Source organism: Marmota flaviventris, chromosome X (assembly GCF_047511675.1).
Source record: "Marmota flaviventris isolate mMarFla1 chromosome X, mMarFla1.hap1, whole genome shotgun sequence".
Classification (NCBI taxonomy): domain Eukaryota; kingdom Metazoa; phylum Chordata; class Mammalia; order Rodentia; family Sciuridae; genus Marmota; species Marmota flaviventris.
The window spans coordinates 54,033,565-54,058,260 of NC_092518.1; the positions used below are offsets into that span (position 1 = coordinate 54,033,565).

The 24,696-nt window shown below is 39.4% G+C and overlaps 1 protein-coding gene and 2 long non-coding RNA genes across 13 annotated transcripts in view; 2 read left to right on the plus strand and 1 right to left on the minus strand.

The window, feature by feature from the left end:
- Positions 1-24,696, plus strand: part of LOC114081457 (uncharacterized) — a 244,623-nt gene that overhangs the window by 167,568 nt on the left and 52,359 nt on the right. The gene's annotated exons all lie outside the window — the stretch shown is intronic.
- The window catches only part of Chic1 (cysteine rich hydrophobic domain 1), a 150,885-nt gene that overhangs the window by 56,025 nt on the left and 70,164 nt on the right, over positions 1-24,696 (minus strand). For 8 of the 10 annotated variants that reach the window (XM_071606236.1, XM_071606234.1, XM_071606239.1 and 5 more), the window contains 3 exons: positions 3,238-3,296; positions 2,748-2,806; positions 1,822-2,567 (listed from right to left, as the gene is read on the minus strand). The gene's annotated coding sequence lies outside the window, so the exon portion shown is untranslated. Of the gene's footprint in view, positions 1-1,821; positions 2,568-2,747; positions 2,807-2,943; positions 3,297-24,696 lie in introns of those variants that run through there. The other 2 variants (XM_071606237.1, XM_071606238.1) reach the window with 2 other exon arrangements.
- Positions 492-24,233, plus strand: LOC114081459 (uncharacterized). Of its 2 annotated transcripts, XR_011705635.1 has the most exons (8): positions 492-536; positions 9,900-11,034; positions 12,044-12,136; positions 12,879-12,974; positions 13,887-14,099; positions 14,363-14,684; positions 15,482-15,667; positions 16,769-24,233. It is a non-coding gene; the product is annotated as an uncharacterized lncRNA (long non-coding RNA). The 2 variants fall into 2 exon arrangements; XR_003580805.2 differs by lacking the exon at positions 492-536 and having other exon boundaries at positions 5,066-11,034.

The following is a 24,696-nucleotide window of genomic DNA, read 5'->3' on the forward strand; positions in this document are numbered from 1 at the left end:
AAAGGACTAAGAGGTCCTACTACTACTGCTCTGAGCCTGTCCGTAGCACCTACACACTCCTAAGCACTTCCAATTTCCATCAGACCCCAAGGGACTCTTGAAGGATCTCTCATACATCCCTTAGTATGTTACCTACCAGAAGGGAAATGTTTACAAGATGTTTCTCATAACTTTTTGAACTCAAGAGTTTAGTGGTAGAGTTAGAAATCTGGTTGCAAGTTGGGGACACATTAAAGCAGTATGTACCCATTTTACGGATGAGAAATGTTGAGGTTGTGATTTTTGGACAGGAATTGAACCCTACTTGTGGTTTGAGTTCTTTGTAGTATGGTACTGTTTGGTTTGTTTGTTTATTTGTTTTTGATTTTTCATTTTCTTTGTTCATTTTAACTGATCATAGCTTCCGGAAGAAGTCAGACATTGAATATTTTAGGCCACTCCTCTAACAAACCCTTCCCCCTCCACGTCACTGAATTCTTTTAGCTGTGTAACCCTGTGCTGCAGCCATGTTTGGTCTTCTCGGGAGTTTCCTACACGTATGTTTCTCTTTATTTGCGGGTTTAAGGACCATTTTAAGGTTCTAGACCACCCACTATGCGGGTACTTTGCGGGTATTTAAGAAAGAAAGATCGGAAATTGCATAAATTATTTTTTAGAAATTCCTTGCTTTGTTATGTTATTTTGTTGCCACCTTCTCCTTGTTTTTCAGATTCTCGACTTATTGTTAGGTCATTGCCGCGCAATTTCCGTTTTTTTTTGTTACATCTTTTCTTTGGAATACTTTTGGTTGACCTTTTTTGGATTGATTTGGTTTTCTACTCACCTTATGTTTAGCCCATCGGGGCCCGGATACCTGGCATATTTTTTTTTCCCTTTGCCCAACCGGGCTGTGGATACCTGCCTTTTATTTTTATTTATTTACTTTTTAAAATGTGCCCTTGGGGACTGTGGATACCTACTCTTTATATGCATATTTTTTATTTGCCCATCCGGGCTGCGGATACCTGCTGGGTCTGTCTCATCTGAAAGCCCGCCCATCCGGGGCTGCGGGCTGCGGATTAGCCCATCGGGGCCTCGGATAGCTGCTCTTATTTTTTTTTTTTTTTTCTTTTTTCTTTTTGATTTGCCCATCGGGGCCTCGGATACCTGCTTTCTTTTTTTTTTTTTTTTTTCTTTTTGTATTTAATTTTGGTTGGCTCATCGGGGCCGCGGATACCTGCTTCCATTTTTGTTTTCATCTTCCATTGAGATGTTTTGGATCAAAATGTGCTGATGTTGTGGGTTATTGCAGTACCTGAATGATCCGGTTGTGTTGGTGTGTGAGCAGAACTTACCGCTTTAAGCGGGCATGGGGGCATGCTGGCTGTGGGCGCCATGTTGGCCTCGCTGCATGTGTGGGCAGAGGTCGAGTCAATTGTGCTAAATATATATGGAGGCAGAATGGATGCCCCACCCTACCCCCCTGCAGAGCAGTCATGTGCTTTGCACGAGGTGTAAGGAGAGATTTTGGTGCTCAACCTTTCTGTAGGTGAAAGTGGAGGGCAAGGAAGCAGGGGCAGGGCTCAAAATGGCGGATTTGAAAATTGCTGCATTGTGTAGCTTGGCTTTGCCTTCTTGAACTGCACAAAATGGCGGATCCACTTTTTTCAAGTGGCGGGAAGGCCACGTGACGTGGCAAGTCTTTGTTCTTAAGTAGCATGGTGGTGATTCATTTTGCTGTTGCAAAAGATGGCTAATAAAGCCTCTGCAAAAGTATAAAACTACTTCCGGTTTTGTTTTCGTCATGTGGATTTCAGGGTGGATTTTGCTGCAGGGGCTTACCTGGTTGCTAACAGGGAGTTTGTTACATTGTTGACATGGCAGGGTTTTGGTTGATACAATCTAAAGTGGTTTTTGCAGAGGTGGTCCTGCTTTGTTTCCTTATGCTGCCAGAGACAAAAGCCAGAGAGAAAAATGGTTTGGCAGTGCTGGATTGCTCCACGACCTAACCAATTGGAAATGCAAGTGGAATTTAATTGCACACAGCCAATTGAAGCATATGATTGAATTAGACTTGGGCAAAAGAATTGGAAAGGCTGTGCTAGTGGACCTTTCAAGGACACTTATGTGTATCTCTCTACATAAGAGCATGAGAGAGATACATTATGCTCTTTGGCTCCATTTCAGCATTTGAAGTGTTGGAAAGAAATCAGGATGGGCAGGATGAATTCTTGTTTTATTGTGATGGCCAAAGGCTAATCTACTCCTTGGCCACTGAACTAACCTGCACTGTGGCCAGGTTTGTCTGGTGTGGACAAGGTCAAGGACCAAAATGGATCTTAGATGGTCACTGAGCAACAAGTGTTGGAAGAGAAACCCCTGCATTCCTCAACAGGAACACTACACCTCATGGCTAATGCTGGGGTCAGATTTTGATTTCAGTGAGAAGTCTGTGTGGCTTGCTAGTGTTTGAATTTAAATAAGAAGTGAGTATTTAGAGGCTTCATTTGTAGATTTCATTTTACTTAGCTTTCATGAGTTTTCATTGTAGGTTCTTCAGAGTTTGCAGGTTCTCATATCATAATTTCCTAAAGAGATTCAAAGTCAGATTATTTGGCATTTAAAATATTTGCTGGTTTTTTTTAAACAATAGCTTAAAAACTACTTCCCTTAATTCTGTTGCATTGGACAGGAATAGTAAAAAAATTAAAAAGTTAAAAAAGAAGTGAGTATTTAGAGGCTTCATTTGTAAATTTCATTTTACTTACTTTTAATGAGTTTTCATTGTAGGTTCTTCAGAGTTTGCCAGTTCTCATATCATAATTTCCTAAAGAGATTCAAAGCCAGATAATTTGGCATTTAAAATATTTGCTGTTTTCTTTTTTTTAAAAACAATAGCTTATAAACTAAGATTTCATTTGTAGATTTCATTTTAGTCAGATTATTTAGCATTTAAAAAATTTGCTGTTTTGTTTTTTTAAACAATAGCTTAAAAACTCCTTCCCTTAAATCTGTCGCATTGAACAGGAATAGTAAAAAACTTAAAAAGTTAAAACAAGTGAGTATTTAGAGGCTTCATTTGTAGATTTCATTTTACTCACATTATTTGGCATTTTAAAAATTTGTTTTTTTTTAAACAATAGCTTAAAAACTCCCTCCCTTAAATTTGTCGCATTGGACAGGAATAGTAAAAACCTTAAAAAGTTAAAAACAAGTTGAGTATTTAGAGGCTTCATTTGTAGATTTCATTTTACTTACCTTTAATGAGTTTTCATTGTAGGTTCTTCAGAGTTTGCAGGTTCTCATATCATAATTTCCTAAAAAGATTCAAAGTCAGATTTTAATTTGCTGTTTTTCTAAAAAAAAAGAATAGTAAAAAAGTTAAAAAGGAGTATTTGCTCTTGTTCTCCGGGGCTCAGCAGTAGCACGCTCCCCGAGCACAGTATGCCTAGCACTATGCCTAGCACGTGGTTAGACTACTTGGCCATCTGCTCAGGGCAGTTGGGACAGGCAGACAGGCGCTCTCTCGAAGCTCTGCTCGCCAGGCTCCAGGGCACCGCCCTGGGCCCTCAGTTTCTGACCCTCTGTTTCCAATCCTCAGAAGCAGGTGATAAAAAGTTTAAAAAAAAAATAAACAAAAAAGAAGGTCTACACTAGGACAGGCCTTGATTCTTCCCATTCATGATGCTGCACTAATTAATAACTATCTGGCAGAAAATTAGAGCATTAATGCCCACATTTCCATCTTCTGTGGTTTTCTGCTGACCCAACTCGTCCCCACCCTGCTGCCTAGTCCTACCCTATTGCCACTGCCATTTAAAAGAACTCGCGAACTGGCGAGCCTGTGAGCTGGCGGGCAGACTGGTGTGAGGCCACCACAACCCCAACCTATATACAGCCCCAGGCCCCGCCCCAGTTCCGGCCCTCAGGAAGTCCCAACCCCCAAATCTCCCAACTCCCTTCCGGCCGACCCCCATATCTCCCTAGTCCCTTCCGGCCGGACCCCACACAGCCCCCAGACCCCCCACAGCCCCTGTCCATGTCCCCGCCCCGCCCTGCCCTGCCCCAGCCCCAGGCCTAGCCCCCTTCCCCCAGGCCCAACCCCCAGCCCCCCCAACCCCCACCCCCCCAGGCCCAGCCCCTGCCCCTGCCCCTTCCCCAGGACCTCCATCTCCCAACCCCAGCCTTTCTGCTGTAAAGCAACCTCCATCTTCATGGATTGAGCTGGGCGCGCCATTATTCATTTTAAGACTGAGACCCTCTACCCCAGCAGTATTCATTTTCAGTGCTGACTGCCCCTGTCACGAACTTGATGCACCCAGTCCCCTTTGTCCACTGGTCCCATAACAAAGAGTCCCTGACCCTATAAAGATGGGAAATGTTAATTAATTAATCAAGAGCTTCATATCAGAGAATGATTGCCCATAATTGAAGTTACTCCTCATCTTCTCAGTCCTGTATGTTAAGGAAGGAGAAAATATTGTTGAGATTGCCCCAGTAGTCACAGTCTCATTCTCAAACCACCTTTCCTTGGAATATTAATGGGTACGGTCGGTCATAATTGTTCTTGGTCTTACCTAAAAGAGCCACCTATACTCTTTTCATTGCTGGTTCGTTGAGCAGACTACCAAATACATTGCATTGATCGGTAAGATACATAAAACCATCATTGCCTCTGCTCCTATATGTTTGTTTAAGATGTCCCCTCTTGATGCCATTACTGCTGAGGAGTAACAGTCTATCTGGGGTGTAGCACAATGAAAGTGGATTCCCATCCCATTCAATTTTCTGGGATACTGCTAGAAAGGGCAGATTATTAAAAGCGCAGCTCTTTTGCAGTTAATTAATTTACACAGCTGTAGTTTTCCAGAGCCTTGTCCATTGGAAAGGACCACTGTGTCCTCCTTGTACACTGTAACATGTGCTGTTCACCTCCAGTGCTCTTCTCTTCAATCCATGATGTCCATCACTACATTTGTGCACTAGCTCTGTCTACTCCCTTTATTTCAGCAGGGGATTCTTACTACTCAAGACCTCTGTACTAGGACAGTTTATGTGCAGGATCCTAATTGATTATAACAAAATCTTTGATATTAAGATCTCTGCACCATCTTTGCTTAAATCAAGAGGGTGCTGATTACCTAAAGCCCCTTCTGAAAGTATTATACAAAACTGCAGTTTTCTGTAAATTTGGGATCCCATCCTCTCAGGCTCCCTCTGAATTACTGCAGGGGCCACTTTGGACTGAAAAAGTGCACAATTAAAATTGTGGTTCCCTAAACTAAAGATTCCATCTCCTCACACCCCATTAGCATTGGGGCAGAGAGTGGAACTAGTAAGGCCCTTTCTTTTGTACAGTTAATATATGTGAATGGGTTTTTCCCTCTTCCTGTGCACGGAACAAATTTCTGGAATTCAGCAGTGGAAGACCTACCTTAACTTGAGACCTTTGCATTAGAATAGATAATGTGAACCATGGTAACTGACCACAGTTATGTCTTTCTGATCAAAGTCACTTGTTAATTTTTTACCTTTGCCAGGACTATGAATTAGCAAAATTCCAATGCTAATGGCCCCACCCTTTAATTCCTCACTTCCTTTATATTTAAAGGAAGGAATGGAAGGACCCTTTTCTTGGGACTGCTAATTTATTTCCAGTTGATCCTGGTCTGTTCCAGTAAGCTAAAGTCTGGACTTCTGGGATTTATTATATAGCAGGGGCTGTGAGGACCGGAAGTCTTTCTGTTAGAATATGAAAGAGCAAAACTGCACTAGGGCCCTATTCAATTATACCTCATTGGCATAACAGCAGGGAGTGTTTTTATACTACTTAAATGGGCATAATTAACAGTATTCTATGCCTCCAATGTTAGAGTAAGATTCCATTTCTTTGCTTCATGGCATCACTGTGGGGGGGCTTCTAAGTAGCCAAGATTTACGCTATTAAATATTCATACTTAATTTGGTTCCAGTAATATGCACCAGGTAAAAACCCCAATACTATTTACATTGCAGCTAGAGGTGTCTACTACATAAGACCCTTAAACTAGCACAGTTAATGTGTACAGTCTTTGTTGTTCTGTACACATTCCCAGATGTCCAAAACTGTGCCTTTTGGATCAGGGTGCTGACCAACATAAAGCCCTTGTCCTGAGACTATAGATATATGTATATGGTCCTTCAAGTTACCTTTCTTTCTGTGACCCTTCACACCTTCTTTGGCTTACTACATAAGGTACTGTTCACTTGAGGACCATTTTCAAAAACTATTAATGTACATAATGAAAATTGCCTTAGGATCCTTCCCTTTTATACTTTAAGTACAGCAGTGATGTTGGCCATTAAGGCTCCATTTTGTGGCCTGCTGGTATGCATAACTGGATTTGTCCAGGTTTCTATGGACTAGAGCAGGAAGCCACTCTGGAAGTTTCTGCCATTCCCTTTCAGCAGGGAGTGCCCACTGCAGAAGATCCCTATATTTGAACAATCAAGGTGTACATATTTGTAATAACTGCTTCTTTGACTTTAATGTACAAACAGTATGTGGCTCATCCCATATGAATAAGATCTTACTCTTAGACCCCTTTGCAGTACAGTGGGGGTGTTTATCTCTAATGCCCCTATTTGTGGGCTTTTATGTGGATGATTATGCTTGTCCATGTTCTTGTATACTAGATGAGGAAACCTTCCCCACTCTGCCCTTCTCCCTCCTCCTTTCCCTTCTAGTAGAAATGACTACTCCCTAAGATCTTTATATTTGCACTGTCAGGGTGCACAACTATACTAACCAGTCATGCACCTTTGACATTAAGGTGCATAACTCCATGTGGTTCATCCCATTTGAATAAGATCCTACTCTCAGACCCCTTTTGCAGTAAATCAAGGGGTGCTGATCTCTAAGGCCCCTATATGGCCTTGGCCTGTTATATAGGGCCTTGGCCTGTTATATGAGTGATGATATTTTCTGGGTTTCTGTATCCCAGACAAGCCTTCTTCCCCCAATTTCTATCTTCCTTCCACTCGTGAAGATCACTCCATAAAATCCTTGTATTTGGACAGTCAAGGTGTACAACTGTAATAACCAAACCATGGACCTGAACCATGAATATTACTACACTTGGTTTATCCATTTCAATAAGATCATACTCTCAGACGCCTTTTGCAATACAGCAAGGGGTGCTGGTCTCTAAGGCCCCTATTCTTGGCCTGTTATATGGGTGATATTTCTCTGGGTTTCTGTGTCCCAGACAAACCTTCTCCCAACAGTTCCTACTCTGTTGGGCTGGGCGTGTAGCTCAGTGGCACAGTGCTTGCCTAGCACATGTGAGGCACTAGGTTCAATCCTCAGCGCCACACAATAAATAAAGGTATAAAGAATATTCTACTCTCAGACACTTTTTGTCATAGAGCAGGGGTGCTGATTTCCAAGGCCTTTATTCTTGGCCTGCTTTGTGGGTGTTTATACTTGTCTAGATTCCTGTGAATTACACAAGGGAACCAACTTTACCTTCCCTGCCTATCCCTCCTTTCCCTTCCACCTGCCTTTTCCTGCTAACAGGGAGTGGCCACTCCATAATACCCTTAGATGTGGAGAATCAAGGTGCACAATTATACTAAGCAGTCCTGCACCTTTGACATTAATGTGCATAACTGCACTTGGCTCATCCCATTTGAATAAGATCCTACTCTCAGACCCTCTTGCAGTAGAGCAGTAGTACTGATCACTGAGACTTCTCCTCCTGGCTTCCTCATGTTACTGGACAGTCTTCCCCTCAGTCTCTTTGCTTATCAGGAAGGAGTGTCTATTACTTTAAAATCTTTGTGTAAAGTATGTAGTTTTGATTTATCACAACTACGTCCCTTGGGCATTAATATACATAATTGTGGCATGGTTCATCATATTTAACAAAGGTCCTACTCTTATACCATCAATTTGCATATACCAAAGTTTCTGACCTCTGGGGTCTCCTTTCTTGGCCTGTTAATACACAGAATTGCATTATACTGGGTTCTTGGGCACTAGAGAAGGATACCTCAACCTCTGACTTCTCGGCCTTTTAATAAGTGATACCCACTGCTTAAGACCTCTACACCTGGACAGTTAATGGGCATACATGCAGTTGTCCACAACCCTATTACATCTAGGACCATTGTACTCCCTTTGCTCTTTTTAAGGGGATACTCCACTGCGCCTCCTAGTGGACCATTAATAGACGTAATTGAATTTTATTTTTTGTCTTTGTAGACCCATTTACCTATCCTTTGCAGTACAGAAGGGCCTGCTGATCAAGCAAGGTCCTTTTCTTTTGGACCTTTAATATGTATAATTGCATTTGCTACTGTTCTGTGCACTAGAAAGGGATCCCACATACTTCCTTGGCACTTTTAGCCAAAAGCAAGTATCCACTACTTGACTCTGTCTTAGAAAGTTCCCATGCACAAAGAAAATGCTCTATCTATGCAGTCTTATGTAGAACCCTTGTGCTCTCCTTGCTTTAGAGCAGAGAGATACTTTTATTCAGTCCCACTTCATCTGGACCTCAGCGTATGTTAATACTAGGATTTCATCTCCTCATATCCCCTTTGCATCAGGGAGACATTTACTATGAATGAGCTCTTCTCTTGCAAATATTAACGTACATAATTATGTCTGTTTGCGGACTTGTGTAGTAGAAAGGACCTTAAGTTCTTATTACTACCTTCTGATTGCTGCTGAGGCATACTGTTCATAACTAAGTCTTGCATAATTAAATGTGCAATGATAACAAAAACATCAACAACAACAACAACAACAATAATAATAGAGAAAGTACTGATTATTAGGTAAGACCACGGCACCATCATTATATACATCAGTGGTGCTGACCAACTAAGGTCCTTTGGACCCTCAATGTGAATATTTGCAATTATACACGGGTAGAATCCTATGTTCTTACACCCCCTTTGCATTACTGCAGGGGGCTGCTGACCACCCAATATGTCTACTGAGACTGTTATGGGCACAATGGAAATTATTAATGTTTTTTTTTTTCCTTCCCTGAAACTTATCTGGGGACTGTTAAGAAGCACAATGGCAATCGTCACTAGTTATATTTCCTCCCTGGCCTTGTTAAGCAAGCACCCTGATCCCAGTGACCCATAGCATAATAAAGTATAAACATCACAGTATGCCATGTACTTATACATCAAACAGTGAATGGCCCATACTTCCACTCCTGTTACCTTAAAACATGAAATACCAAGTAACCATGGACTTACTCTTCATACAAGCCCCGCCTCCTGTCTGCCCCTAGACCCATCTTATGGACTACTAATGCTCACAGTCCAGCCCTTAGATAAGATTGTGCTCCCTTTCTCCCCATTACCCTCCTCTGCCCAGTTCACTTCTTTACTGAGTAATGTTGACTGGGCAAGGCCCTCTCTCTTAACAATCCCAGATATCCTTGGCCTACCCACTTCAGTTGCAATTTCCTTGGTCCTGCCCATTAGACCCGGAGCCCTCCCACTTCCTTTGCATTGCTTCTGAGTAGTGCTAATTATCCAATGTCCCTTCTGTGTCCTTAAAGAACACAGGACTGATTGTCCCAATTTTCTCCCCATCAGTCCAAGATCTTGCTACCATTTGATACATTTGTGCAGCACTAACTATTAAAATCAGGCCTGAACTAGGTGGATGAGCCTTCACCTCCCCCGGCCCCAGCATTTGTTAATTATCACAATTCCAATTATGGGCACATTCTGGGGATAAGAACCCCTCCTGCCCATCTTTGTTACTTCTTTACTGTGTAAAATATTCAAGAAAAATCAGGCTCAGGGAGCTGGATTGCCACTCTTGATATAGGGTTTTCATTATATAGTAATAATTGAAAATTGTCTCCCTAGGAAGGAAGATTAACATTGCTCTACATTCTTCCTTCCAGAGCAAATTTCCTGGTTAATAAATCTCCTTGCTGGGAGCAGTGGCACATGCCTGTAATCCCAGCGATGCAAGAGGCTGAGGCAGGAAGATTGAAAATTCCAGGCCAGCCTGGACAACTTAGTGAGACCCTATTTCAGAATTAAAAAAAAAAAAAAATCAATAAAAAGGGCTGGGATATAGCTCAGTGGTAGAGTACCCCTGGGGTTCAATCCCCAGCATTGCAAAACAAAGCAAACAAACCAGAAAACAACAACAAAAAAACCCCAACAACACCCATATTCTCTTTTTTATGTGGCAGTTGTACAATGCTAATTGCCAAGATATGATCAGAAAGTTGCTGTTAATTTTCTTAAAAAAAAATTTAAAGACAGACATTTGGAATTGCAAGGTGGAATTGATTACCTGGCCCTTAATTATTTTGAAGACAAGAATCCACTTATACGATGTACCCAAAGATCAGTGTCTCTCATTTTACTCAGAGTGATGAGTCTGTGGAGAGACCACTTTGACTGTTGCTATTTTAGTATTTAAAAAGGAGTACCAGAATACAACTCTTAAGACCAGTATCTTTCTTACTACCATTTTAAGCCAATCTTTGGGCTTTAGCACCACGCACTTTTACGAAAACTACCTAAGCCTTCTAATTCTTAAATTTCTTCATCTTGAGCACCAGCTCAGGATTGCCATAGAAGGATTAAATAAGAGGACATGTGCTGAGGAGCTTTTGAAAATTAAAGGCCACCTCATTAGATTATTATATAAAATGCACTGTTTAATTCTGCTAGTAATTTAAAGTAGTTTGAAAAAGCACCCTAGAGTGAGGGGCCCTGTTTCCCCATCTTACAAGAAAAATAAGCCAAGATCTAATCATTTTTCTGAGCATAAACTTCAACAATGAGATGGCTGCCTAGTAAAAACAATATCCCAGCCTCTAGTATACAGAGTGGTGACTAAATATATTAATATGAAACTTTTGAAGCAAATAACTAGTCATCACAACAGCAGTTCCTCCTAGTCACTGATAAAGAATACTATTACTCTGAGAAGGATGTCAAAAGATCTGCCCGTGTGAGTGCAGTTTGCACTACGACCTCTTTGGACAGCTGTAAGAAGAGATTCTGGCTGTTTACAATACTGTAAGTACTGCTTTGTATCTATTAAAATAATCATTTCCCTATTCTATTTTCTTTCTCTTAAATGCTACCCTATAGAAAAGTCAGGGTCTAATAAGCCTCTTTTCTACGTCTCAAGTCACCTTGTATGTGTGTGTGTGTGTATATATATATATATCTTTATACACAATGAAAATATATTCTTTCACATAAAATTTGATTTCTTTTTTTTTTCTTTTTTTTTTTTTTTGTGGTGTGTGAGCTCCATCCACCCATCCTAATAACACTGGCTGACTGGGGATAACATACATACACACACACACATACAGATAAGTAAGTAAATAATAAAATAGTCTTGATTTTTTTTTTTTTTTAAAACATGGTCTCTGCCATTGTTTCTCAGACTCAAGCCATGCTTCAGAAAGAAATACCATGAGCAGGAAGCCACTCTGGAAGTTTCTGCCATTCCCTTTCAGCAGGGAGTGCCCACTGCAGAAGATCCCTATATTTGAACAGTCAAGGTGTACATATTTGTAATAACTGCTTCTTTGACTTTAATGTACATAACAGTATGTGGCTCATCCCATATGAATAAGATCTTACTCTTAGACCCCTTTGCAGTACAGTGGGGGTGTTTATCTCTAATGCCCCTATTTGTGGCTTTTATGTGGATGATTATGCTTGTCCATGTTCTTGTGTACTAGATGAGGAAACCTTCCCCACCCTGCCCTTAAAGGAGCAAAATTTCCTGAAATCCTAAAGAATGTGTCTGATGGAACACTGACTTAAGAAAGTTCTTTAAAATGTAAACATGTTTTCATATTTCAACTTACCATTATTAAAAACATGTTTCATACAACTCATACAGAACTTGGGGATTCATGAGAATAGAGCCACAACCGCCCCAAAAAAAGAATATAGCCACAAACTCCAGAGTTCTTATCACCCCAATTTGAGAAACACTGGTCTAGGCTTATGAAATATTTTTAATTGGAAATAATCAAATTAACTATCAGTGGAATTTGTTTCAAAGGAATGAATTTGGAGCTGGTTCTGTACGTGACTCAAGAGGAAGAATAACTCCTTTTATATGGCCACATTGATGACTGCTAGAGAACATCGAAAGGTAAATCTTGGAGTTGTATTCCAATTCATTGCTTGAAATAATCTCTGCCCCTAAGAAAAATCTCTAGCAACTGTAAGAAGGGATGTTCTAAAAATGTAGCCATCCTCAATATTGAGATAATCCTTGTTTTATTTTAATAGATATTCATTGTGCCAAGCACTGGAATGAATAACAAAACCAAAGAGAAGGCACAAATGAGCAAATCATTATGGAAGTTCTGTGGAGCATAGAAGATAACAGAGGAGTCTCAAAATTCTCATCAATGAATATTGAACCCTAGTGAAATGTTTAGTTCTGTACCAGTTCCAGAATGTAACCACTTTCTCTGGCCTCACATTCCCCCTTAGGGGGAAGGGAATGGTCCTGAACTGTCATTACTATAGTAACAAACAAAACAAGGGGGCTTTGATGCTCAAGCGGTACTACATTGGCAACCCAACAAAACAGCAAGGTATTTTAGACATGATAGTGCTAATAATAACCTACTAGTTGTACTGCAGTGAGGGAGAAAGTCAGAATATGGGAGGAAACCAATATTTGTTTCCTTCCAGAAACCATAAGTACATAGTGCATAAATGAATTTCAGCTGGGATCCATTAATCCTACTCTCATTAGTGGGGTACTAGAAAGTACAGATAGGTATGTCTAATGCTTCATGTTATACTTCCTAGTCCCCCCACCCCTGCCTTTTTTACTTAAAACCAGTTTTGGTAGCCTACTGAGCCCTTTCTTTCTTCTCAAGGACATTCAGAGCATGTGAGATTTGAGGACTGCAAGCAGCTTAAAGAAGCTACACATTCAGCAGACCTTCCCTTTTGAGAGTCTGGACAAGCACCAGGTAACCTGGGCAGAGAGCTTGCAGGCCACCTGAAGAAAAAGGTAGTTAGGGGAATTTATCATTGGTAGATTTCTGCTTCGGGTTTAAGGGCTTTCACTTTCTGCAGCTCTTTGTATAAAAAACGGCACAGGAGCCACTTTTCATCAGCTCCTAGTTGGCCAATGAGGTAGATGCCTTCAGATTAAAAGGCTTTTAAATTATTATTAAAATTAAATTATTATTAAAAGGCTTTTGAATTATTCCCATCTTCCTTTGGGCCAACCAGTGTTAAATTCTCAGGAGTTGCCTATGAATAGGATCAATTTGATCTGTATCAGATCTGTTCCCCAGCAGGCCTATTTGATTCCCTTGTCACTGCCACACCCTCCTTTTAAGAAGCTGGGGGTTTCTTAAAAGAGGTGAACATTGCAAAGCTAGAAGATAGGCAGGCACTTTGATAGGTGTGGGTTACTCAATCTTAATAATAGTGCCTTATCTAAGTGGCTTCATCTCTTGGTTGAGAAAGCCTTGGCTTCTCCTTCCAGTGGTTTCAACTTTTAAATTTCTTGACCTCCATTATATTTCCAATGAGAACACAAACAAGAGCATTTACCACTCACATTCCAGAGGATTGCTCATTAGTAGACACTAGAGAATAAAGCAGAGTCTGTGAATTTTATAATTATTCAGCTCTAGATTGCTCTTGGAAATGAGGGGAAGTATGCAGAATAGTGTTGGGATAAATAGAACAATTCTCATGCTGCTAGACTGATCAACCCAGGGAGATAAAGAGCTCTAAACAGCTGGAAGTGTTCATCCTTCAATCTGTACAAAGAAAAGGGTAGACATGGTTTAACTCAGTTGCTAGTTATCAATCAGGACAGACTTTCTCAGTCTACTTGATTTTAATAATTTCTTTTTTTTCTTCTCTAGATGTTCCTCAGAAGAACAGGCTTGTTGCTTTGCAGTGTTAGTGACCTTTTCCCTTTGACGATCCCCAGGTGGAGATGGGGCATGAGGATCCTCCAGGGGAAAAGTTCACTGCCACTGGGCAACAACCCTGGGTCAGGAGATTTTACTAAGGTTCTTTCCTGGGTCCAGATAGGAGGGTGAAGACTCAAAGACAACCACCGCACATCAAGATGGGTAAGCTATCCCTCAAAGCATAATATTCTTAATTTTGATCTTGTTTTTCTCAAAAACAGTGAAGTTAGCTTTTCACAGAAGTTGTATTCATTTTCCTGCTTTGGTACAAACAGCTTCCTAACTAACCCGGGAGGCAATAGTGTGTCAGACTGGTGAAAGTAATGAGGTGAAGAAGTTACCATGCTGCATGAACCAGTTTAGGATAGAACTGCAGGATGTGGAAGAGGCCTACAATTAAATTTTCAAATTGGTCTTTCTTTTAGGAGAACATGGACAGCAACTACCACTGCAACAACACTGATCTCATAAGCAAATCATTCTGTTCCATGTGGTCCTCAAAATCTCCTTTGAAGCTTTACAGGGGAACTGTGCCAGGCATTCACAGACTTCAAGATGCCTTGGGATATCCATGGGATGTAACACACAATCAGTGGTTTGAGAAGATAAAAGAGAACTGTATCTCTGTATGCTATGCATGCGGATTGGCAGAAGACTCATAAGTACAACTGGAAACCTGACCAAAAATGGTATAGGGTTATCTCACATTGGGCAGCATCTACAGAACCAGGACCCTACACTCTCTAGGTCAGTAGATGGATAGGAAGGTTTAAGGGGAAGGGTTGGGAGATGAAGGTCACCATTCAGTACAGTAATCCTAATGGTAGAGGCGTTGTCCAGCATTATTCATAAACAGTGGGTACCCTATAAATTCAATGAGATGTTTTCATGGAAGGAGCCCTTGAAATGTTATAATTGAGTAGAAAAACCCAAGGATTTAGAAATAGAGAAAGTTACTAGCAACTTGTTAGAAAGCCTAGGAAGATGTATCTATTACACTCAGAATCCTTAGGGCCAGTACCCTATACTCATCTTTTTTATTGGGAGAGTGTGAGTCCCAGAGTGACTCATCTTTATCTCAGAGATCAATGTCATATGAGTTTTTGAAATATTGCTCTATTGCTTTGTATTGGTAGTCCTGAGCCAAGATACTTTAACACAACTAATTTGGCCCTTCAATTTTTAGACCCTATTCTCTTTTTATCTCTATCTTTTTGTGATCTTAGTAATGAATCATTGGAAGGGACACCTTCCTAGCTGATTCTCATTCTAAACAGGATTCTAGTCTTCAATTAAAGAGACAAGGCTATGACTAATGATTGTGTCTCCAATGACTCATAAAGTGATGGTGAACAAGACATTTTCCCATTTCCTCTTCTGTATTAGTTTTGTCCTAAAGGGCCTAAAAGCTTAAACTTCATGAGTTTCTAAACTCTGTGAATACATTTTTTATAGTTCACAAATATGAATCTTCCATAATTGTAGCACAGTTATGCTTCTTCTATGACATTTACATGGTCTCTTTCTCTCTCTCTTTTTTTTAGCTCTCGATTGATAATATCTGACAAACCATTATCCTTCCCAAAAGCAGTACAGAGAGCTGGATCATCATCAGGATTAAGAAATGAGAACACATCAAAGGGAGCCAAGTTTTCTACCTGAAGATCAACATGCCTGACACTAGCATTTCAGAATAGCAGAATTAAGTAAGCTGTTGGGGTTGCAATCCTGTAAGTATTGCCCCAGAATGAACGGCTGTTTGCAGGGAATTCATATTGGGCCGAATCTGAGATGGGAAGATGACCAGTGTCCTATATTACCAACTGAATTCACTGTTAACTACTTACCAGTTGGATGACAGAGGGGGATTTAGCCTCTACTTGCCTTATTGTATATCTTCAATGTTCTGCCATTCTTAAAGGTTTAAATATTGAAAAGCCTAAAAGACAGGTAATGCTTTCTGATGAAAGCTTGGCACTTTCTCATTTCCATTTGGGAGAGAATCTGAGTTAAGATTTAGTCTAAAGAGAAACTTGGGTAACATGCAGTGTCCCACGCCTATAAGTCCAGTGGCCCTGGAAGCTGAGGCAGGAGAATCTTAAGTTGTAAGCCAGCCTCACCAACTAAAGGAGACCTTGTCTCAAAACAAAAAGGGGATGTAGCTCAGTGATTAAGCGTTCCTGGGTTCAATCCCTAATACCAAAGGAAAAGAAAAAAATAAAAGAAAAAGACAGATTTGGAAGCATCTATTGTCATTGTGAAGGATATGAGAAGCCTGTTTTCTAAATGGATGGGGAAAGGTGAAGCTATAAAATGAAAGGATTCTGCGCTATCCAAGGGCCCTTTATGAAAATATTCACTCATATGTGACATCTTCTTTGGTTCTTAGGGAAATCTTAGCAAATAGTTAATTGTAGCAGAATGTTAAGAGGGACATTCTGTTTAAGTCCTTTCTGCTACTTCTTTAAGAGTATGACCACTGGCAATTGAGAGTCTTTGATTAGATTTCTCTGTTTGCCAGGGTTAAAGAAATTATGAATGTGAAGTACTTAGAGTACAATGACGGGCCGATGGCAAATAAAAATTAATGCCAATAGTTTCACAGATTCCTTTTACACAATATAAATGACCACTAGCACTCTGTGGACAGGCAGAGTTGGCATGTTTTGGTTCTATGTAAGAAATCCTTAAACTAACAGACTTATTATTATTGTTAGTAGTAATATAAGTAGCACTGGTACAAAGAATTGCTTTTCATAATTAACAGCACCTTTCCCCTTTTTTTTTTAAATTTTGTGCCTCTTGTGTCCCTCGCTGTGTCTCGTCTCTAGTCCTTCTTAGTCTCCTCCTGTGATGGTCTGCCTTTGTTTATCTCTTTCGCTCCTAAGTGTGCATTTCTTTGCTTGTCTATTTCTTCCTTGCTCTTTCTTCTCTAACTCGAGTTGTGTCTGAATCAGCTCCATGTTTCTCTTGCTAATTTCTTCTGTGTGTGCCTTGTCTCACTTTCTTTTTTTGTTCCTAAGTGTGGTCTATGCACTGTCTTAAATGGATCTCTCTAGTTTTTGTTTGCTTGCTATTGCTCTTCGCTCTCCTAGATCTATCTCTCTCTCTCTTTCTTTTCTTCCTTTTTTCCTCTTTGAGGTCATATGCTTTGTGCTTTTTTGCCCTTTTCTTATTGTGCCTACCTTGCTTTTTGTCTTGGTGCACTATGTATTTGTCTTTTTGTCTTGGTGCACTTGGTATTTGTTACTTTCTCTCCTTTTTGTAAGTTGGACAATTCACCTTTTTCTGATTCTGGTGTCCATTCTGCTCCTTATCTCACATTTCTCTTTGTTATATTTCCTCTCTGCCTCTCTAGTGCTATTTTCTCCCTTTTCGCTCCTGTGTATACCTCAGTGTCTCTTTGTTTGTGATTTTCTATTTCAGCATTACTCTGTTTGCTTGTGTGTCCTCTCTACTTTTTCCTTTTCTACTCATCTTTTTCATCTTTTGAGTATTTCAGCCTCTTTGTGAGTCTATGTTTCCCTCTCTCTGACTTCATGTAATCCTCTCTTGGCTATTTCTTTGTGTATACGGGCTATGTGCATATGTGTGCATGCTTCCTATGTGTGGCAGAGGGGCTTCCTAACCCTTTCCCAATAGGTTCAGAATGTCAGCTATCAAAATCAGCATTGCAGAGCTGTTCCTTGTGCCAAGCTGCCCTGTGAGATGATCCAATACCAAAATATGGTCCTGGAATCCAGATTGAAGTTAAAACCCAAAACCTAAGATGGACAAAAGGTAGAAGCCCCAAAGTGGAAGACAGGTGGTTTGAAACTTGAGACTCAGGACTAAGATGAAAAGCCCATGTCTCAAGATAGATGGAAGTCTCAAGTCTGACATAAGACCAAGGTCTTAGGTTTGAGGATTTAAGACCCACGGGTGGAAGACCCCACACCCAAATAAGAGCAAGGATTCAAGCCTCCTTACATGGACGGAAGGCCTAAGAGAAACAGATCCCTCAAGAATAAAACCTGGAAACTGGAGGTTCCAGGTTTCTGATCTGGAACTCAGGAAGGACAGAAACCTCAACACTGGGGAAATACCAAGATGAGGACCCTAAACCACAAATCTTTTTCTATTGCTATTCTGCCCACTATTGGGACATTTTCAATAATCCCCTTCCAGATATCTTATTTGCATGAAAGCCTGATTCTTTTGAGATGTACTTTTTGATGTTGCCATTTACCTTAAAGGAACATATCTTTAGAGTGACAGTATTATGCAGAGGCCAATCTTGAGCCCATTTTGAAGCCATTCATTAAGATTTAAACCTCCATTTCTCTTCACATCTACTTCCAGTCAATATGTAGTCTGCCTTTTGTTACATCATTCAGTAGAAAGCTTCCATATGGACACTATATTTCAGTTCTCCTTAACTCAGAAGCCTTAGTTTGATGAGAAAAGGGAGAGAAACTGCAAGGCTATTTAGAGAGGACACCCAGATGTGACAGCCTTCTGAGAACTACCAGCCAGCATCACCTTCCTGCTTTGACCTTGGGTGAGCAGGATTCCTGGGGTTTGGAATTTCTAGTAATATCTTCGAAAGGGGTGATTAGGCCTGAGACAGAGTGAGATCTGAACTCCCTACTCATAGTAGTGGCCAAAGAATTTGGTGGACTCTGTCAAACCTACTCCTGGGTTTGACCTATATCTCTAGTCTTAAAGATGAGAGAATTTGGAACTATTTAATCTTCTCCTTGACCCCTCTCCCTTTTATGAGGTAAACTGATTTAAATGATTGATAATACATACGAATGCACTGTAATTCACAAGACAAAAAAGGAACATGTATGCATTCATAATGGACTGGCAATCATGCACAGCTGATATTTCAAAGTACAATGTTAAGTGGTAAAGCACTGTGTAAATCAGGGGTCATTATGATTTTTCTAATATTTTAGATTTCATGGGCCTCTTCTATATTCCTTAAAATGTAAGAACCATTCTTAGCTTGCAGGTCAAGTGGATTTGGCCTGCTAGCCCATAGTTTACCAATTTCTGATGCAAATGCCTGAGAATATGTCTGAATAATATTAATTTCCTTCTCTATGCCTATCCCTGTGCTACTAAGTATGCAGGGGCTTATTCATGATCACATCCAGGTGACATGAAGAAAAAAATAAGAATGTGCCTTGTAAACTATTAAGCACATGAGAACTTTAAGTTTCCGTGTTGATGAATTAATGTTCATTACTTATTATATGCATTCTACATGAGATGCACCGTAGATACAAAGATTAAAAGAAACCAGGAACGGTGGCTTATACCTGTAATCCCAGCTCTTTAGGACGCTGAGACAGGTGGATCATAAGTTCCAGGCCAGCCTCAGCAACTTAGTGAGACCCTGTCTCAAAATAAAAAGAAAAGCTGGGGATGAATAAACAAGTGCTTTGTCAAAAGAATACAATAATACTACGTAGACATAATAAGTTTTCAATAAACGAATAATTTGAATATCAGGTCAATGTGTTTCCACTGCTTTGATGATTCTGAATAAAAATACAGTACTTCAGAGAACAGAAAAAACACGGAAACTCCTCTTAATCTACAAAATATACTCCAAATACAAGTGATTAATAAATTGTCATCACCAACCAGGTGATGATCCCAGTGGCTCAGAAGGCTGAGGCAGGAAGATTACAAGTTCAAAGCCAGCCTTAGCAACTGAGACCCTGTCCCTAAATAAATAAATAGACAGATGGACAAATAAATAAATAAAAACGGCTGGGGATGTGGCTCAGTGCTTAAGTGACCCTGGATTCAATCCCCAGTACCAAGAAATTGTCCTTACCTAAAATGTACCAAGAACTCTAGTTGTGTTCCAAAACACACTTAATGTGATTTGGAGGTGTAATAAAAAAAACTATAAATGAACGGATAACTCTTTGTATCAAAGATACCAAAGTAGGACAAAATATATTTTCGCTGAACTAAAATTTTCATAAAGGAAGTGCATATTAAACTCCTCTGTAAACTGAAGCACTATGCAAATATTAATAGGCTACCTGTTTATGAATATGAACTGCCTCTTCCATACTAGCTATTGTTTTCGGTCCATGGTATCCATGATTAATTCTCACATGTAATAAGGGGAACATTAATGCTCTATGCTATTCAAGTATGAGAAATGAGATGATACTTAATTTACTATTGAGGTCATCTTAAACTAATGCCAGTCTATTTTCCCAGGTTAGAGGAAAGGCTAATGAATATGAGTGCATTCTTTAAACTATAAAGCACTCTGAAAAGAAGACAATAGATGGTTTCTATATGAATGAAACAACTTATTTATAAAATAAGCATTGTCTTTACAAAATTCTCATTGTGTATGCTTGACCCACAATGAGAAGGGTGGTATAATTATAAAACCCAGGCCAGGTGGCATGTTCCTTTAGTACCAGCATTCAGGAGCCTAAAACAGGTGGATCACTTAAACCCAGGCACTCAAGGCCAGCCTGAGCAACACAGTGAGACCCTGGCTTAAAAATATACTTATACAACCAAGGGTTTAAATAATGAAATAGTGAATAAACATCAATTGTCTACTATCTTATCCACTGTTATGGGCACCGAAGAAAGATTTACCATATTTCATTGTGCCCAGAGCTGAGAATAAGGAAATATGTTGGCATTTTGTGAACTCTAAAGCACCATATAAGTATAGCTATTAATTTTCCAATTTGGTGCTCCATGCCAAGTTTATAATTCAGTTATTATACTATGCTAATACATTTTCAAAATCCAAGGACTGTTAGTTATTTAACACTTAACATCATATGTAAGGCATTCAATGCCTGATGAATGCAAGAATGGATGGTAATCATCTGTTAGGTTCCAGTGTTCTTGCTTGGCACTGAGATGCAAAGATATACCATCTTTATTCTGTCCTTGGTAGCAGAAGAAATTATGTATAGTCTGAATTTATAATTTTTAAACTGCCAAACATGCATAAGCAATATCTTTTGAATTAATAATGATTATATTGCTTATTTGTTTTATGCCCAGAGATAGCAAGTGGGGTACAAAAATTCATTATCTTTATTAATGAACCTGTACAGAGATCTGTGTATATATTTATAAAGCCTACAGCTCTCTACAGAGAGGAGTTAAATGTTGGCTTAATCAGTAATCAGTGATTACTTTCTGTGAGGTTCAGAAACGTATCCCTTAGAATAGCAAAATCATTTTATCATTATGGAGTACTCACAGGAGAAAATGAAATAACAAATGTGATATTCAGATCAAAGGGTCATGTAACCACTCACTACTAAGCTTATACAATGATGAAAATGGAGAAAATAGATTTGTATAAGGCAGTATGCTAAATGCTGAGCTAAGTAGAGGGGTAAAATCCCATCTACACTTACCACCTGGTTCAGTGGAAAAGGTGGGAAAACATTTCCTGAAAAGCAAGGTATGTGATTTTTCCACCCAGTTTCTTAAATATTGATTGAATGCTGATGATGGACATGAATTAGAACCACCCTGGCCTGGCTCAGAGAAAGTAAAGGAGTGAAAGAAAATGGCTTACCTGTCTAATTAATCTGACGAGTAAAGCATCTTTTATGTGGAATGTGCCACTCTAGGTCCAAAAGATAAGTGAAGTGAAATGGACCTAGTCTAAAGGACATTAGGTCACTGATCACAGCACCAGACAGACAACACCTCTTTGATTTGATTATTAAATAAATAATATTTCAGTGCCTGATCACTGCAAGGCATTGTGTTCAATGAATTAGTAAGGAGGTCTGGCTCAGAAAACCCATTAACTTGCCTTGGAGATTTGAGAAAACACAGAAAAAAAGGGCAAGATTCCTTCAATGTAACATGAAATAAAATAAAGACATTTTTCCTACTTCTGGGAAAGAGCCAAAGACACTGGCTTGTCGACCTCCTTTAAAGCCTGAAGACTGATAAAAGGGCTCACAGTTTGAACTTAATGAATTAATTAATTATAGAAAACATTCTATGTTTGTTTAAGTGATTCAAAAGGAGAATAAAAATGAAAACAATGGTTTTTAGAAATATTTACTCATTGCTTGGCTTAGAAACAGGAAGACACGTGAGCAATAAAAAAGGATTTTCACATTTACCATATTTAGCAAAAATGTATTAAAACTGAATAAAGTATTGTTTTTAAGTGCTCAGTAGAACGAGGACATTTTTAAACACCTAAACTAAAATGCACTCTTTATCTCAACAGTATATAGTGGAAACACAAGAACACATTTAATAAGAGACTACAGTTCTTTTTTACTTGAAAAAAACTTATCAAACAGTTGTGATATGAAAGACACTGAGAAGGAACAACTAAGTAGATTAACTTCTCATTGGCATGCTTGGTACAGAGGGAATAACACTTTATTATTATGGGCTTTATTATGGGCTTTCTGTTTTTTCATTCAGACATATCACTGAAGATGATGCTAAAATACTAAATGAAATAGATGTGTTCCAAAACACACTTAATGTGATTTGGAGGCACAATAAAAAAAACCATAAAGGAACTGATAACTCTTTGTATCAAACAGAAGTATCTATTTTGTCAAGCCACTATGTTAAATCTCAGAAAACAAAAAAGAGGTTGACTGAAAGACTGTGAATTCTTTTCGAGAATGGACAATCAATATTGATTCATTTTCCTCATTTGTTTATCCATTCTACAGGTATATATGGGCACCTATTGGATGTAAGGTCCTTAGGTTGGCCCAGACATTAAACAAGATGCTTGCCTTTCCAGAGGATTTCTTAAACTTTGCTTCTGGCATGTTTTCTGGTTAAGGGCATGGCTAAGTCCCCAAATAAATAACATTGAGTAGTTTTATTCCTCCCCAACACCTCTTCTACCATTCTGGCCACTATGATGAGCAGGTAGCTGGGTTCTGTTAATGAGCTTATTCCTTAAGTTGCTGGTATCCTCCAATATAGAAGCTACTTCATTTTCCATGCCCATGCCTCATGTAAAATGATTATGACCACTACTGAGGAGAGATGAGAGCCAACTAATTCCCAAACCCCAGTCTCATTGTTATCTACACCTTGGGGAACCACCCAGACTTATGTCACAACTGCTTTTGAATGAATTTGTCTGTTTTCAAATCTTTACCCCTAACATGCTCATGCATGTACATCCCCTAATAGATTTCTTTCAGAAAGAGTCCTCAGTTAGCACATGAGTAAAATGTAGATGGAGACATGATTTTTCCTGGAGCAGTTCTCCATACTCAGGAAGGGCTTGTTATGGCAGAATATTGTCAGTAGATGAGAAGAGCTTAAATTTTTACTAGGCTTGCTTAAGTTTTAAGAACAATAAAAATTGGGAAAAAAAATGGAGGAAAAAGACCAAAAATAAAAACAACAAATAATCCTCTAAATGCATGCCTGGCTAGGTTTTGGCCTTTTCCATTTTTAAATCACTCACAGAGGGTGGGACAGGAGGAAGAGTGAAGGAAAAGGTCAAACCTGTGTCTAAGGGCAGCCTCCATTTGTTCTGAATTGGCTTGGGAGCATGACTAGCTCCTGGCCTCAATGAATTAATGTGACCCCTGATGGTTTCCTTAACCAAAATTTGCTGTAAAGGAGGTGGACTTTATTGTTCATACTTTCAAAACATCTAAGCAGTGTTTACATGGCAAGTCAGCACTGATACCCATAAAGGGAAAAGGAAATAGATAAATGGTGGAGGGAGCAATATTAAAAGGAATTTGGGAGTGACATTTTCTAGCTTTGACTATGTACATTTTTAGTTAGATACAGCTGAAATAGTAATAATGCTCACTTTTAAAGTGTGGCATCAGCCTGACTCAGCAACACTTCTCTCTTTAGGTGGGGGGTGGGGGACAGCTACAGGAATGTGGAAAGAGAAAAGCAAATAAACACCTTCCTTCCACAGTTCCTGCATTCCTGAGCACAACTCATTAAATAAGAAAAAGAAAAAAAAAAAAAAAACCGTTCCCCTCACCTGCTTTTATAATGTTAATGAAGCTGCCCAACAAACCCTTTTTAAAGGAAATGGCTTCATCTACATTCTTTAAAGTGAAACCAAGACACCTGGGCTGGCCAACAGGTGTGTAAGACCACTTCTGTCAGATCTTTTGTTTAGAAGCTTGAAAAATGTTGCTCAGACAGGATGAGCACCCAAAAGCAATCCTAAGTAACCCTTATTATGCAAACTTATAAGAACTGGAAAACTGTTTCAACTGTTTGAACTGTCTGTTCACTGTTAAATAAAATGTTCTGGTTTTGAAACTTTTATTAACTTGTGACAATGTCTAATTCACTGTCCCTTACTCACCACACTGATTACCTAAACTCTTCTAATTTTTAAAATACTCTGATCATCCTACAGGGTTATGATTTGAGGTCTTATTTCTTACATGTTCAGTTACTTTGGTCAAGGACACCAAGAAGCACCTATAAGACCAAAAAATGTGGGAAACAAAGAGCCTCAATGATCCAGAGAGCAATGGGAATAGGCATATTTGTCAAATTATAGGACTTCTATATTTTAGATATTTGAATCGTTTGTATATTAACCCCTTCCATGTCCATATCTACAAAGAGTTTCTGACTAGCTGACTTGTAGAATATCCTTTCTATCACGAGAATTCTACCATTTTATCATTTATACTATATTCTATTTCTTTAAAAATATCCCCCAGCAAGGGCTGGGGATGGGAATCAGTGATAGAGCACTTAACCTGGCATGTGCAAGGCC